Below are 13,211 nucleotides of genomic sequence, written 5' to 3' on the forward strand. Positions count from 1 at the left end.
AAACCACACGAACTGCCTGCATAAAAGAGTCAGAGTTTGCCCTGGCAGGACAGCCCAGAAAGCTGGCATTTTTAAACGGCGCAGCTTTTTTCCTGTTGTGGCTGAATATCGAAAAGCATGCGTTCAGCTTTTCGTCAACACTGTTTAAGTGTTTCGTGGCAGGACCTCTTAAAAGAGCTGCAAGCTTTGCAGCTAAAGCTAAGTCAGGAAGCCTCTCTTAGATGAGAGCACTTGCTTGCCTCTAACAAGCAGAGCAGACCCAAGAACACAGCCCCACGTTGGGCGCCATTCTGTAGCAATAAGAGTGGCGGGGCTGCGTCCCCAGCACCCCGGCAGCCTGGCTAGCTTATGCCCCGAAATAACAACACACAAATTGTATTCATTTAAACACTGCTTGGCCCTTTAGCTCTAGCCCTTACTGGCTAATTCTGATATCCCGATCAACCCATCTCTAATAATCTGTGAGCACCGGTCTTACTGGGAAGATTCTAGCCTACATCCATCTTGGGTCGGAGCTTCATCACGTGTGTCTGCCTGGGAGTGGGGCATGGCGTCTCTTCTGAGGTGTCTGCTCCTGAGAGGAGAGCTGTCGAGTCTGAGCTCATTTCCTCTTCCTCCCAGCATTCTGTTCTGTTTACTCCACCTACCTATGTTCTAACCAATAAAATGGGCCAAGGAAGTTCCTTTAATAGCCAATGACCTTCCTCCATCAGACTTGTAGTAACTGGTGATAGATTATATTATAGAAATAGTAACACTGTTAACACATGAAAATTGTTACATTAGTTATTTTAGAGGTCCTAACATCAAAGTATATATTTTTCCTCTTTATTTCTCTTTTTTGAAGATACAGAAAAACAAAACTTATTTGTTTTCAATGGAGCAAGGTTCCTTAGGTTCTGACATGGATACACTACAGATGTCTCAGTAGCATACTACATGGAATGTGTTCAGTAGTACAAATGTATTCAATTGAGTTTATGTTATGAATGTGCCACCTTTTCTCATACAATGGGTCAATTGATACTGATGGCCACAGTATCTATTTGTGATTCATTCAGGCAGAAATTTCTGTGGTGCTATTTTTCTTTTTCTACACATGTGCACAAAATACTTATCACATGTTTAAGCATCCAGTCTCTATTACATTGTGTTACATTGTCCTGAACTAAGTCAGATGTAAAGACACTGTCAGCATCAATTGAAGGAAGAGATGAGTAGGAGCCAATGCAAGAATTCATCTAATACCCTAAAAAGCAACATGGTAACACCAGAACCTACTGGTCATACAGCAAGAAGATTTGATCATCCTAACCCAGAAGAAACAGAAGAAAACCGTTTTAAATGTAATTTTATGACAATGATAGAGATGTTTAAAGAGGAAATAAAAAAACTCACTTAAAGAAATGAAGGAAAATACAAACAAAAAAAATGAAAGAAATTAATAAATCTCTCAAAGAAACCCAAGAAAACCGAGAAAAAACAATCAAACAGATGAAGCAAACAGTTCAAGACTTGAAGTGTGAAATGATTCAACCATAGCAGGATAAAAGCCACACCGTTTTTAAATGCTGATTTTCTGGGAAGTCGTGCCAGCACAAACTCTGACTCTTTTAGGCAGGAGGTCTGGCTACAGATTATTTGAGTGGGTTTTGTGAGCAGAATGTTGCAGTTTACTTAATGGTGGCATGGACTGGCTATGTGCCTGAGAATGGGGCTGTGTGCTTGGCTCTCAGAGGCAGTGAGTGTCTCTGCCATGCTGGTCTAGTTGCAGCAAGCAGATAGTACTGTATTTTCCCTAGCAATGATGCTGCTTAAGTTTTTTAAGAAGCGCTTAACATTTTAAGAAGTGTTCCTTGGCCGGGCGGTGGTGGCGCACGCCTTTAATCCCAGCACTCGGGAGGCAGAGGCAGGTGGATCTCTGTGAGTTCGAGACCAGCCTGGTCTACAGAGCTAGTTCCAGGACAGGCTCCAAAGCCACAGAGAAACCCTGTCTCCAAAAAAAAAAAAAAAAAAAAAAAAAAAAAAAAAAAAAGAAGTGTTCCTTGATAGTAATGAATTACAGATTCACAATAAGACAGATTCAGACATGAAAGACCTCTAAATGGGTCACAGGTTGGATAAATGTACATAGGCTTAAAAGAGAGAAAAAAAAGAGTATAGAGAATTGGAAAAGAAGTAAATGGTTTTTAAAAGGGGGGTAAAGTCTTTAAAGAGAGTGTACAGACAGTCATAGATTAAAATGAGTAAAGAAATATAAGCCTCGTTAAAATGGAAAATTCAAAGAGAGTCTGGATTATGTATATTATTGTGTTATCTTTGAATTTTTTATGTGAATGAGCTAAGTTCAGAGAGACATTTTATTGTACGGTATCATGACTGCCAAATTTGGGTCTAAGGATATGTTACTTTGGAAAAGAGGTTCTTCTCTTGTTTCCACAGAGGATGAGAACCTGTGGATTGCTTCCAGACTGGTGTAGTTTGATAGAACAAGATTCCCTGAAAGGTTGTCTTGAACATCCTCAAAAATTAATTCACCAAGCTGCTGGATAAAATGAACCTAGCACACAGAATACACCATGAAAGACCTGATTAACAGCACCCCTGAACAGCAGGAAACAGTATGGACAGAGCTACACAATATTCCCAGTATTGCTTATAATTGTTTACATTTAGGAAGGAATATGCTATAGAGATGAATAATTTGCATTTGTATGGATCTTGGTTTATTGATACAAATTTAGGTCAATTTTGTTATATGTATATTTCTGATCTTGAGTAAGATATGGTATTTGTTCAGCACATTTAAAATTGTAATGTGTAATTAAGACATATAGGTTAATAGACATCTATAATAGTCAAACTTATAGGCATATTAGTTAGATTTTCGAGATGGACAGATAATGTATTTCAATTAGATAGGCATTCTTCAAGCCTTTCAAAGACTACAGAATATGGCATTTAAAATATTTAAGAAATTACGTCTTTTCCCAACAGTGAGACACATCTGCTCTTGACAACACCAATCTACCTTAAGAGGATGATGGACATCAAAGAGACTCCTTATGAAGGTGGTTAGTCATTTTATTTGGGCAAGAAACTGCTCTTGTCTGGACTGCTTGATTGGACATTCAGGACCCACAGAAAAATGACTGCTGAAATTGCCTAAAGGTGAGATGGTCCTTTGGGTTTTCTGCTTCATAAAAGACTCTACTAGACATTCTGCAGGACATAAAGAAAGTAATTGGCACATTGCCAATATAGGCAGAACTGTTTTTGAAGTTTTCTGCTTTGTGAAAAGTCTGCTGGATACTATGGACCTGTAGGTTGGAGATGGGTTCCTTGGTGGTATAGAAGAACTTTGGGTGACTGTCCAGGTAGCGAGACATTTCTGTCAACTCTAGGGTTTTGAAAGTTGCTTATAATGTACTTCCTGTTTATTTATATAATATTATATTTTTCTGAAGTCTTTGATGGGGTTGATTAATTTATAGTTATATTTATAGTTTTCCTTAGTTATGACGAAAGATTATATATATATTGTAACTGTAATTCTTGTTTGATACCTGTTTTGTTATATGTAGTTTTACTGTATTAAAGTTAAAGCCTTCCTTTTTATTTAAACAGAAAAGGGGAGGTGAAGTGGGACTCCCCTCTGTGTTCTGTGATTTCCATTAATGAATAAAGAAACTGCTTTGGACCAATAGCAAAGCAGAACTTAGGTAGGCAGGGAAAGCTAGGCAGAATGCGGGGAGAAAGAAGGGTATAGTCAGTGGGAAGCTATGGAGCCACTGCCAGATTCAGAAATGCTGAAACTTTGCCTGTAAGTCACTGCCACATGGCAATACATAGATTAATGAAAATGGGTTAAATTAATATGTAAGAGTTAGCCAATAAGAAGCTAGAGCTAATGGGCCAAGCTGTAATTTAATTAATAAAATTTTTGTGTGATTATTTGGTTCTGGGCATCCAGGATGAACAAGCAGATCCTCCTCCTACATTCTTCAACTCCATCAAAGGTTCCTGAAGGATATGATATCACCTAAGTAAACAGGAAGTACATTGTAAGCAACTTCAAAAACTTTAAAATTTGAGTTTAATGATATTCCACTATGGAAAAGAATTTCTTCTTTTGTTTCCATGGAGAATGAGAACCTGTAGATTGCTTCCAGACTAATATGGTTTGATAGAACACAACTCCCTGAAAAGGTCACCATGAATGCCCCCAAATAAATTACTTCACCCAACTACTGACTGAGATGAACCTGGCACACAGGATATATCATGAAAGACCTGATTAACAGCACCTGATAACAGCAGGAAACTGTGTTAATTCTGTATTTTTGTGTCTAGAATTCCTTTTTAAAACCTCTCAGGTTTTACATGGCTTTAGTTCCACATTGGGCACTAATTTGTTGGAAGAGGGAGCCACTAGTTCATCCCGGCATAAAAAGAGACAGGTTTACCAATGGAATCTAATCAAAGACCAGAACATTATTCCAAATGCCTATGAATACCTGATATTTGACCAAGAAGCTAAAATTATACAATGGTAAAAAGAAAGCATCTTCAATATATGGTGCTGGATGTCAACATGCAGCAGAATGGAAATAGATCCATATCTATCCCCATGCACAAAACTGAAGTCTCAATGGATTAAAGACTTCGATATAAATCCAACCATACTGAACCTGATCAAAGAGAAAGCAAGAAATAGCCATCAATGCATGGGCACGTGAGACCACTTACCAAATATAATACCAGTGGTACAGACACTTAGGGCAGCAATAAATAAATGGGACCTCCTAAAACTGAGAAGCTTTGGTAAAGCAAAGGACACATTCAATAAGACAAAAAGGTGGCCCACAGAATGAGAAAAGATCTTTATCAACCCCACATCAGACAGAGGAATTATCTCAAAAATATATAAAGAACTCAAGAAATTAGATATCAAAATACCAAATAACCCAATTAAAAATGGGGTACAGACCTAAACAAAGAATAATACACAGAAGAATCTCAAATGGCTGAAAGACACTTAAGGAAATGTTCAAAATCTTTAGCCATCAGAGAAACACAAATCAAACAACTCAGAGATCCCATCTTATAACAGATAGAATAGCTAAGATAAAAAACACCAAAGATTGCTTATAGTGGAGAAGATGTGCAATAAGGGGAACACTCCTCCGTTTTTGGTGGGAAAGCAAACTTTTACAATCACTTAGGAAATCAGTATCGCAGTTTCTCAGAAAATTGGGAATTGTCCTACCTCAGTACCCAGCAATACCTCTTTGGGGCATATACACAAAAAATGCTCAATCATACTACAAGGATATTTGTTCAACTATGTTCATAGTAGAATTATTTGTAATAGCTAAAACTTGGAAACAATTTATATGCCCTTCAATTGAAGAATGGATAAAGAAAATGTGGCACATTTATACATTAGAATACTACTCAGTGTTAAAAAAATGACATTTTTGAAATTTGTCTGCAAATGAATAGAACTAGGAAAATAAAAACATCCTGAGTGAGGTAACCCCAACTTAGAAAGATGAACCTGGTTATGTACTCACTCATAAGTAGATACTATTTGTAAAACAAAGGATATTGAGCGTATAGCTTATGACTCTAGAGAAGCTAAGTAACAAGGTAAACCCTAAGAAAAGCATGCATAGATCCACTTGGAAATGGGAAATAAACAAGATTCGCTGACAAAATTGGGAGCATAGAAGTGGGAGGAGAAGTGAGGGTGGAAGGAGAAAATGAGAGGAGAAGGTAATGGGGTAGGGGAACTTGAAGTAATGGGATAGATGAGATGGAAGAAGGGACAGAGATAAGAGAAAACAAAAAGATAATTTGATTGAGGGAACCATTATAGGGTTTGCAAGACATCTGCACAAGAGAATTTCCCAGTAATCCACAAGGATGACCCCAGTTAAGACCCTAAGCAATAGAGGAGAAGGTCCCGAACTGGCCTTTCCTTGTAGTCAGACTGATGAATATCTTAAATATCACCACAGGACCTTTATCCTATAGCTGATGGAAACAGAGGCAGAGACCTGTGTAGGAACACTGGACTGAGCTCCCAAAGTCCAGTTGAAGAGTCGGAGGAGTGAAAATATGAGCAAAGAGGTCAAGACCATGATGGATTCACCCATTATAACAGTTTATCTGAGCTAATGTGAGCTCACCAACTTCAGCTGGACAGGGAAAAAACAACCGAGGTCTAAACTATTGCCTTTGAATGTGGGTGACAGGTGTATGGGCCAAGCAGATTGTGAGGCCTCTGGTAGTGGCACCAGGATTTATCCTTGCTGCTTGTACTGGCTTTTTTGGAACATGTTCTCTTTCGATGGATACCTTGCTCAGCCTAGATATTGTAGCGAGGGCCTTGGGCCTTCCCTAAAGCAATGTGACTTACCCTCTCTGAGGAGTATGGGGCGGGTAGGATGGGGGTAGGTGGAGGGAATTGCATTAGGGGAGGGAGTGGCAACTGTGATTGGGATGCAAAATAAAAAAAAAAGATAGTTTGTTTTCTTTTTAAAAGAAAATAATAAAAAAAAAGAAATTGGAAATTAGATCATGTTAAAACTGCTAATAGCCAATATATTATTACCTTAAAAGACTAATGTATGTACTTTAAGAGAGAATAATATTATGTGATCTTTAATTTATTGAATATAGTATTTAAACTGAATTTCAGCAGACTGACTTAAGTATATGTATTCACTTGCAGAGATGAATTATCATAATTTGACTTAAACTCTATAGAATTGTAAAAATAGTTTTATTTCAATTTTAATTTAAAGATCAAATAACAATTTTGAGTGAGCCAAATTGAGGCTATTTAACGTAATACTGTTAAAGGATAACAGGAAATATATTTTAAATCAGAATATAACATTGTTCAAGGAAGCTTATCCCCCCACTTTTGTTCTTTGACTTAAAATATGAATATTTAGCATTATCTCTTAAGGATTTTTTAGAACAATGTTTGGCTATGACTTTTCCTGACTGAAGTGAAATTTAAGGAAGTGGGGTCTTGACTACAAGTCTGAGTGAGTTGGACACAAGATTAATGCTTTTCAGCAAAGATATAATCTTATACTCTTTTGTACACATGTCATTTTTATCATGATACTGTAGTAAATTGTCAATATTAGTAGTGAAAATTAAGAATAAGACGGAGTGCAAGAAATCCTTATCTATAAAACTGTTTTGAAAAAAATCTATAATCATCAATTTAGAGACTATGATTTCAATATATATCGTCCATTACATACTTCAAATGATTAAGAGAAAACTACTGAAATGTGGAACTGTACTTTCATAATTATTTTCTTAAAAGTTTAGAAAGCTTTGACTTTGAGTTCATTGAAATTCAATTAGACCACTTGTGTTAGAAGAAAATTTGAGTTCAAGATCCTCAAAAAGTTCAAGTTCTACTTGAGATTCTGTGCTACACAGCTTCTATTTTTCATCAGACAACTGAATGTGCTGATGGGTTAATTAATCCCATCAGCCCAACCTGAAGGCAACAGTTTCAAATTATTCAATGGAGTGTTGTCAATGTCAATGATTTCTTATTATATGCCTTCATGGAGGAGAGTATATTATTAATGAACAAGTGTTTAACAGCCCTGTTAAACACCAAAGGGTTTAAATTTAATCCCCAAGTTTCTAAATTGTTGTTCCTAAAATTGCATTAAGTTCATGAAAGTTTTAGGATTCATGTACAGTCAACTGAATAAAACCACATTTTAAGTTTTTTGTTAAAAATAATACTATTTATCTCAACATTAAATCTATTATAAATATTGATTCTTAACCCATGTTCTTTCTCCTTCCAAAACTTATTTCCCTCATTTTTCTTTACTTCTTTCTCCATTCCTTTTATTTTTCTTTCTTTCTACTTTTTCCTCACTATGTATCTCAGACATTCTTGAACTAATATAGTATAGAATGGTCTCAAACTTGCTATCTTCCTTCTTGCCCCATCTGGATATATAGGTGTGGATCATCATAAATAAATTTCAAGTAATATTTCATTTTATATTTTTAACTACATGGGTTTCTTTAGTAACATATAGGTTAGTAGGAAAGATCTAGTCAACTAATTGTAAAGATATTCTATTTATAGAAATCTTTATGGTTCATTTTATAAACATACCATATTTATATTATATATTCATTTCTTGAATGGCATTGAAGATGTTGCACTTTCCTGGCTACTGCAAATAGAGTGATAATAATAAATAAAAACCACAAATGTCTCTGCAGTAGTATATAGACTCCTTTGGGTATATGCTAAAAAGAGTGCGTGTATTTGCATTATTTGGTAGTTTGAAAAAAAATTTATTGGTCTCAGTAATTACTGTACCACTTTTTACTAGCACTGGTATTGAAAAACTCTTCTACTTTCCCCACATTCATACAAGAATTTTCATCATTTATCCCTTGGATCTTAGTCATTATGTTTGGGATAAGATGAAATTTTATAGTAGCCTTATTTTGCATGTTGTTGGTACCACATTCTGTATTGGATTTTGTTGTTGTGCTAAAACACCAAGAACAAGGCAACTTTGGAGAAATAAGAAAGAAGGAGTTTATTTTGATTTATGATTCCAGAGGGTTTTAGTTTATGATGGTGGAAAGAATAGGCAGAACAGTTGTAGTTGCAAGCTGAGAATGCAAACACTAGAAATGGTTCTAGGTTTGCAACCTCAAAGCCCACCCACAGTAAGATACTTCCTCCAGTAAGAAAAAAACCTGCACCTACAGAAGTAACAAGACTGACTATGGACTAAGTGTTCAAATACATGAACCTATAATATATATTCTGTTTCAAATCATAATACCACTATTTCATCAGTAGGCATGTCTGTATGAACCATTCATTATTATACCTCATGAAGTTTAAATCTGTGAAATTTAGGTGATTATTTTTCTTCTTTAGTAGGATACACAGCATTTTCCTGTGCTATAAAAGCAAACCAATATGAATCAAGTTATGTACCACCTTGATTTCATGATATTCTATTCCTCAATTGTGTAGTATCTTCAGCAGTAGTGTCTTACCAGCAAATTATGGAGGGTAACGACGAGCAACAGAAATAGGTTGCAATTTTCTGGTGCTTGTGAGACCTCATTATCCAAGGACTCAAAGTTAAAGAGAAGTAACCTAATCGTGAAACCAGGCATATTATTTGTTAGCAGCTGGTATCTTGCTGGTATCATGTCAACTCCTTATCCAGTATCATATCTGTCTAAAATTGAAGAAGCAGAGACAAAAATATTTTAAAGTCAAGAGACCAGGGCATTCATTGTGAGACTATTTGTGCCATATGCCACAGGAAAGCTGCATCCTGGAAATCTCAACAATGTGGTTGTGTATATGCTACCATTATTTTCACCAAGATGATAATGGACTAAATTTCTAAGCTGTCATGTAGTCCCAATTAAATGTGTTCCTTTATAAGAGTTGTCATCTTCATGATGTCTCTTCACAACAATAGAAACCCTAAAATAATCCCCAAATGTACAATAGCAGCACTTAAATCTTGATAGTACCCAATAGCTATCTATATATACTGAAAATTATGCTCAATATGAAGAAATTCATGCTTGGTTCTTGAAACCTAAAAATTTTCTCTGACTAATGAGGTCCTTGAATAAACTGTGCAGATCAATGTTTGCTGTATTAGAAATCCATGGATTTGGACTAGAGGCGATCTTCAGGGCTTTGCTGATCAATTTTCTTGTCTTCAGGTGAGATTGTCTCTAAACTAGTTTAGACAGATGAGTATTATAATTTCAATGATTTCTATCTAGAGCAATCAAGTTGCCTTCTCTATTTAATCAAATTCTTTGTTGAAGAACTTTATTATTTAGACATTTGTTTACAGCAAAGTACAAACCTGAATCTGCAGAATAGACAAAATAGGCTATCTAGAAGGAAGCATACACTTACTTGGAGAAATGAGGGTGAAATATGTGTCCATATCATGCGTTTCTTAGTAGGCTAAGCGCTATGTGAACTATACAGAAGAATTACTAAAGTATGAGTTCATATGTTAAAGAATCTGAAAATAATTTTATAGTTATCAACTAGAAATTTCCAAACTGAATTTCGAAGTCATCAACATATAGTGCCAGAAGAAGCAGTAACAAAAATAAATTCAAATGTCTCATGATAAAGATACATATGCAGAAAATTACTCCACAAAAAATAGAAGTGTATAAGCCTCTGGCATTTCAACATGATTTAAAAATGATTTAAGAAATTATTGATATACTAGAAATAAAGCTCATTTGTAAATCACTTGACTAGCATATACCAGAACCTAACACTCGGACCTAGTTTCCACTCATGGTGTGGTAAAAATAAATAAATAAGTAGACAAACAATGTCCAAGAAGTTACAGTCATTTCTCATTTTTTCTTTCTTTTGCTTTTCTCTGTCTATTGATTTATTTTGGGGTGGTTGAGAAAAATACAGTGCCTCAATCATTATAGCATGCAGTCTGTTTCTCAGTTATATTACCAATCCTTGCATAGTTTCTTTGTAAAATTGAGGAAAATGCTATTTCCTTTGAAAATTATTATTGTTTTGTCTATATTTTTCTATGTGTATTTACCTGACTACATGATTTTTTTCATTATTGTTAATATGATGTATTATGTTAGTTGATTTTTGAGGTATGAAACAGACTTGCATATTGAAAAGAAACCCTACAGATATAGTTGACTTGATTTGATTTGGTTTGAGAATAATTTGTTTGGATTTACAAATTTAAATTTTGAAAGGATATTGATCATTAATTTTTATTGTGCAATTATGCCTTCCTCTTGCCTGAGCACTAGGCTGTTGAGTTTTCTTGGCCTCATAAGATTACTAAATGTTTTCTCTGCATATATATATATATATATATATATATATATATATATATAGAGAGAGAGAGAGAGAGAGAGAGAGAGAGAGAGAAATGTACTATAAGTAGTTAATTTAGTGTTTACTTCAAATGCACTCATAGTTGGTATTTGTGCCATAAAAGCTCTACCCTATAGAATAAATTAATATAAATTAAAAAAGAGCTTGGGGCAAAGGTTCTTTTTTTCCCAACTTTTTTTTCGAGACAGAGTTTCTTTGTAGCTTTGGAACTTGTCCTGGAACTTCCTCTCTAGACCATGCTGGCCTTGAACTCACAGAAATCCACTTGATTCTGCTTCCAGAGTGCTTGAAGGCATATGCCCCTACTACCTAGCAGAGGCCAGGGTTCTTATGTGGTCTTCATTGCCCTTTTTAATCCTCTTGTCTTTCCCCATGGGATAATGCAATGTAAAGGGCCTCATCAGATGTTAGATTTATAACTAGATAAGATAAAAAGCCTCTAGTTTTATAGTGGCAGACTCCCTTATTATTTATAATTTATCAATATTTCTATCACCCATTTTGATGCTCTGTTGTTATAAAAAAGTATTGGTAATATGAAGAAGCTATATATGCTAAAGGGCACTCACATCTTGCTTGGTGCCATGGGCAACTGAAAGTATCTCTTGTTTCACTTTGACTCTCTCCACTTGTCTTTAGATTCAATTTTTGTTCAGCTATGCTCATAAGCATTTAAGTAATTTAAGGTATTTTGACCTTAAAACTGGTGATGACTTACCCACCTCATCTCCCTTTTACGTTGAAGGCACAAAATATGAATAACTAAAGAACTTTGCTGTCATCTGTCAGAGCCTTGAAATGTCCTCTGAAATCTCCAGCTCTTGGTGTATTTCTGCAATCATCTTAAATTCCCACACAAGTGAAGCTTCACAGACATATCACCCTATCATACAATAACACCCCATCAATCAAAGAAATATATCATGATTGACAAATATGAAAACTTTAATGTGAGCAATCATCTCATGAGAACTGGAATGTCCCCCTAGGTGGTAAAGAGACTGAGTTATGACTAAACAGACTATAGCTTGACTATGGAAGATTAATCATACAAAGCTAATACCATTTGCCTTATTTTTCCTTTTATTTAAATCTAAAATTATTTAAGTACCACAATGAGTAGTTTATGTGCTTGATATCACTTTACAAAAGGTCTATCCTGATTCAAATAATTTGCTGCCTTTCCACCATTAACTTTCCATTTGATTTCTGAAACGAGTGATCTGACCTAATTTGTTAGGGTCATTCCATGTTGGGCATTTCTAACTCCAGTTACAAATAGACATAAAGAACTGGTATGTTTTCTGGAGGATTGGTGTCTTTGTTGTTATAATGTTCAATTGGATCTTTTTTATTTTCTCTTGCTCAAAAGTTGTCTTTGTCTGAGATCAGTACAGCTACTAAACCTTCCTTTAAATAGTCTTACAATACAATCTTTTCTATCCTTTTGTTGTTAACGTGTTTTATAATCTTTACAAGTTCTCTCCCTATATATACAAGGTATATTGATCATAACTATTCCTCATTATTACAAATGTCCTTGCATCATATTCTTTCTGAACTCCATGTAATTCTTATGAAATAGTTTATTTATTTGTATAATTTTTAAGCCACAGATTTCAGTTTTTGCTGCCCACGTACTCCTGAATATGTGGTATCCACTCAAGTGTGCTCTACATACCAGTAGATGCTGACAAACCATCTTCCAGCTCACACATTCTTTACAATGTTCTCTGAAATTTTGCATGTGGTAAAGTAAGAGGTAAAGATTTAAAAAATGAAGTAGACATGAAAAAATTATTTAAAAACCTATGATTTTGCAAAATAATTTTAAAAATTAGTAAGAGGGGTAGTAGAACATATATGATTTGAAAGCACAGGAAAAAATATTATAACCGAAGGTTTTCTGCTAATATTTATCCACTTAAAATGAAGTTAATTTCATCCAGGTAATATAATTGGGGATTTCCATGTTTATAGGCTTTTGGGAATATATTTACATTGATATGTACAAATTCAAACACACTTGTTGATACAGTATAAACAATGGAAACTAGTTTTTTTTTCCATTATAGCTTATTTATTTGGGGGTAAGGGTTCTGAATTTTTTTCTGTAGTTTTTACCTTTTACTTTTGTCTACCTTCTTAGGTTTTGAATTCATCTATGTGATTTATTTTCATCCTCTCTAAGCATAAATTTTATATTTTTTCATTGACGTCATTGTACTTGCAATATACAAGTTAATCTATGTTGCCT

This window comes from Microtus oregoni, unplaced genomic scaffold (genome assembly GCF_018167655.1).
Source record: "Microtus oregoni isolate MIOR12 unplaced genomic scaffold, Mior012 000106F_ref0000393, whole genome shotgun sequence".
NCBI lineage: Eukaryota > Metazoa > Chordata > Mammalia > Rodentia > Cricetidae > Microtus > Microtus oregoni.